Raw genomic sequence first — 5,108 nt, 5'->3', positions numbered from 1 at the left:
TATAAAACAAACACTAATTTCTGTGCCCTAAAAGCGCTCAAAAACAGACACACGTTAGTTTTTCGCCTCAGTGCTTATCCACATTTACAAATATTGTATCATTTATTTTTGGTCACTGCCCTTCCCTTTTTACATTTAGTCAAGTTTTGACAGTATAAAGCGTGCTATGAAGCACAGCGCAACCGCTACTGCGCCAAACAGGCTCGTCACTTTCACTGCCTTTTGCACTAGCGGCGGACTACGTTCAGTTTCATTCTGTGAGTTCCACAGCTTGACTAAATGTAGTAATTTCGCCTTTCGCGGCTTGTTTTCTTTAACCTTGGAAGTTCAGTAATATGCAACAAGGTTTGCATGATTGCCGCACTATAGTAAGTTACTTCCCCAGAATCCCCTCATCTATTTGTGTTAGTAACATCACTCATCAGCTCGTGGGAAAAGCCCAAAAGGAGCACGTATCATCGCGCGTCGACTGCAGCCAATAGACGGGCGCTGTGGCGGGGTGGTCATACGTTGGCCTCTTGATCGGAAGGTCGTGAGTTCGAATCCCGGCCGCGGCCGCCTGGTGGGTTAACTTATGTGCAGACCTGCTGGTGGCTTATCCCCCTTCGTGTGTACACGCAAGCACAAGACCAAGTGCGCACGGAAAAGATCCTGTAATCCATGTCAGAGTTCGGTGGGTTATAGATACATACGAAAACACCCAGCATGCTTCCTCCAAAAGCGGCGTATGGCTGCCTAAATGGCGGGGTAAAAACGGTCATACTGACACGTAAAAATCCACTCGTGCAAAAGCACGAGTGTACGTGGGAGTTTCAGCCCTCAAACGCAGAAGAAGAAGAAGAAGAAGAAGACTGCAGCCAACAGTTGACATTTACTTGTAGATAATGCACTTTTTGTCAAGTAACCCCTCTCTCTCCCTCCCCAGAAACCTTTAGACAACTTCGTAGAGGTTACATGCCGAGTCTCAGTGATTATTAAAAATAATGGTCGAAGTTCGCGGATCATGAAAAATGCGAGCTTTAGCGAGCTTTTTCATGACCGCGAACTGAGACCATTATTTTTTATAATCACTGAGACGAGGTGTGTAACCTCTTTATTCCTCCTTTCTTCAGTTATTCAAAGAAAAGAGGAGTTTTTTTGCGAAAGTTTGATCGAATCCTATTCTCTCAACCAGTCAACCTGCGCAGGCGATCGATTAATGCGCGGTTGTATAGTTCCGTGCAAATCATTCCATTCTGTTAACACTTCTTGTCAGTTTTCCTATTTTGGACTAAAATCAAGTACACAGATATGCTGTTATTCTGCTGTGGCGGAAAAGGCAGATATTGTGTGTTCCGTATATGTTTTGGTATCGCTTAGGATAATGTTTTTTCGTCAAATGGGACTAGCAGACGAACTTTTGCACCCGTGTTCCAACGTTAAAAACTGTATGAAGTTCAGTTTTCTGGGGAAAATAGTGTATGAAACCCCTTTATGTTGTTTAAATTGATGAGATGTGTGCATTTGGTTGCGTGTGATCTGTTTATTAAATGAAATATTGTTGAAAACTGACCGTCGGATTGCAGTCTGTTGTCGAAGAAACTGAGTGAAAAGAAGGGGAACTACTCTTCTCGCTAGACAAAGTATGAGTTACTTGCCTTGGGAAATTGCTTGTGATGAACGGTTTGAGCACGGCAGATCTAGATTCAGAAAACAACCGAACTCATGGATTTTATATGGCGATTCATATGTTCAGGCCTGTAGTTGTTAATTTAAATGCGGTATGTTTGTATTGTTTGCTCCAGAGATGTATACTTCGTACATTAGAGCGTTCGGAACTTTTCAGTCGCAAAAAGTAGTACCGAAACAGAACAACTTCTCAACCCATTGCACTATCGAGGATTCAGGCTGTTGCTGGGTCGTTATTTGTTTGGTTGCTGGGTCATTATCGAAAAATAACTACCCCTACAAGTTTACAGAGGTAAAGAAGCAGAGGGGGGAATAAGATAATTTATCCTGTTGGTATGAAGCACAGGCACACGTCACGAGGTGGGCGGGATCACAGTGTCGAGTGCCTGTGGTATGAAGGTCAGTGTTAGTCACTGTGTCAGTCTGTGTCCTTTTTCTTTCTTTCTTTATTTGGTGTTTAACGTCGTTTTCAACCATTCAAGGTTATATCGCGACGGGGAAAGGGGGGAGATGGGATAGAGCCACTTGTCAATTGTTTCTTGTTCACAAAAGCACTAATCAAAAATTTGCTCCAGGGGCTTGCAACGTAGTACAATATATGAACTTACTGGGAGAATGCAAGTTTCCAGTACAAAGGACTTAACATTTCTTACATACTGCTTAACTAAAATCAGTCTGTGTCCTTGCTTGCAGTGAACATTGTGTACAACAAGCCCGTATCGGCCAGCAGCACGTATCGTCAGGAATGGAAACCATGCTTGTTGACGGACGGTTTCTCACATAACAACAAAGGGGAGTACTGCATGCACACATCCGACGCAGACATTAGGCCCTGGATCGAGATTGACATGGGGGGCGTCTACACCATTGAGGACTTCACCATGGTTCGCCGACTATTGGTGCCGCATGATAGGCATGGTACGCTATACCCTTTTTAAGCCGTCTTTATGTAATAAGGGGCTTTTAGGTTTCACTCTGTCTGTTTCAGTGTTTGTGTGTGTGTTTGTTTATTTGTCTGTGTGTTTGTTTGTTTGTTTGGTTGTTTGTCTACAGCTAAGACTTGTATCTCTGGTATACAAGGGGTTATTTGAGCTCAAATTTGGTGAGTAGCTTGGCATACGTTGGCATAGGGTGTGTGCAAACAATTAGGTAAAACTTGACATATTTACAATATCTAGATCAGCACTTTTCAGGACGTGTACGGGAACGTGTACGGATAACGTCATCAAATCTCGTTTTTACGTCACGCGTTTTCCAAGATCAGTCTCGTGTTGCTTACAGGCGAGCAAAGGCGAGAATATCTCGCGGCGAGCGCTCGCGTAGCTAGCAGCCTAAGCAACGCCCTTATTGAAAACGAGGCAGAGGCTAGCATATCAAGATGGCGTCGAATGATGTGCGAAAGTTCGTGCTATCTGAATTAGTCGATGACACTGAAACTGTTGGTGCACAAAGCTGCCAAGGCCACAGAAAAATAATGCAAGCAGCCGCAAACCAAACTCCAATCGACGTCCCGGACGCCTACATTGAGCGGAATGTGAACTTTGTGGAAATTACGGTGCCACGATACAACGAGTGTCAGTTCCGAAGCCACTTTTGGGTGAACAGGAACGTTTTTCAGGTAAGAATGCTTTATCTATTTTGGTTTACTCTGTATTAACATGCTAGTCACCCATTGCGTGATTACATTGATGGGAAACTCATCAACTGCTGTTAGTGTACTTTTTTTAGGGCCGTTATTTTACACTGGAGCCCACCCGTCCCTAGCGCCAAGTCTTTACTTTAAACGGCAATCTAAGAAACACACTTGTAGGTTCACTTTGCGGGCGACATGTATTCCCTGTCTTTGGTGTTGTTTTAAGTAAAGTGCGATTCTCCGTTAGTCCAGAACCTGCACGTCATTTTCACTGCGTCATATTCCCTGTAAATTACGTCTACTGTCTTGGTAAACCCAACCCTCCTAGTGGTCTCATTTTTTTAACACACCCCCCCCCCCCCTTCCTGTTTTATCAAAGACCCCTTTTTATTACAAGATAGTTTAGACTGAGAATACTACATAAACAGAGAAAAGAAGGCAAACAAAACCAGTGCCTTTGTCTATCGAAACCTCAGGGGCTGCTCCCATCCTGTTCAGGCCACCACAAAAGGGCCTGTCCGAAAGCCTGGAGATGACACAGGTCGTTCCGCAAGGAGGATCCTGCACGACTTCAAACCCACAAGTAGTACAACGGAACTCGTCTCCAGGCTCAAGCTGGACCCCCTCATACAACGGCGCACCGCGACCAGGGCAACCATGATGTACAAAATCATGAGTGGACTGGTCGAGGTAGCCCCAAGGGAATGCACACTGACACTGGTCCCAAGAACAACCAGGGGGCACACCACCAGACTCCAGGTCCCACAGTCCCGCACCGACTCACACAGAACGTCGTTCTTTCTGTCTGCAATCCGCCTCTGGAATAACATCCCCCAAGAGGCTGTGAGCGCACTCGCCCCAGGCCTTCAGAACCAACGTCGAGGACTGGCACCCCCTGTCTAAACCCACTCCCTGTCTGCCCCCCTCCCCTCCCCACTAGATTCATCCCCTCTCCAGCCCCACTCCCTCCCCTCAGTAATAGACCCCCCCCCCCCTATATCCCTCAGCAGTGATACAGGTAGATTCTATCGCTCTTGCTCCGTATTGTCCGTGCTGTTTTATTGTTTTGTCGGGGCCCGGTTGCTGCGCTTGGTAGCACTGGGTGGTAGACGAGCCCAGGGCCTGAATTTGGGCACCAGGGCAAATTGCGTAAAGCAAGCTTGCCTACCAACCCACCCATGTTTTTTGTTGTTGTTTTGTTTTGTTTTGTTTTTTAAATTTCCAAAGGCACACTATCCACTTTATCTTTCACTCTAGGGTAATTAGGCGCACCAACCAAACTGAGGATTGTTGCCCTGTAAAGGGAATTCCTCATTATCGTGAAAAAGAAGAAGGCTTGCTGTGTGAGTGTGTCCTACCAGATTCACACGAGTTGTTTTTTTAAGTCAGCGTGGCTCGAGATCCGGCGAGCCGGATCCGGAGCCTGGGGGCTCAAACACCGGCAGTCACAAGTATCTCACACAATACTACTTTCCTATTTTTCACCTATCTGTCACTTGCCTTCATAGCTGCTCAATCAGTAGTGAAATGCACTAGAAATCTAACCATGGTTGGGTTCGGCTGGGACTTTAATTGTAAATTGTACAGACATGGGTAAACTGTCAGATAATTTAGAATAAAATTAACACCGTGATCTGCATACTTTAATGCAATTGTCTGTTCTTTACAGGAGATGTTATCCAGTGGCCACGGAGGTGTGACCTGGCGCGATTAGCTGGGAAATGGTCAGCAAGACCTGGTTTTCCTGGCGTCGTGGGAGCCATTGATGGGACTTACATTACGATACCAGGAACCAGGGATAAAAACA

Source organism: Littorina saxatilis, unplaced genomic scaffold (genome assembly GCF_037325665.1).
Source record: "Littorina saxatilis isolate snail1 unplaced genomic scaffold, US_GU_Lsax_2.0 scaffold_303, whole genome shotgun sequence".
Taxonomy (NCBI): Eukaryota; Metazoa; Mollusca; class Gastropoda; order Littorinimorpha; family Littorinidae; genus Littorina; species Littorina saxatilis.
The sequence above is the reverse complement of the archived record's forward strand: the minus strand, read 5'-3'. Positions refer to the sequence as shown.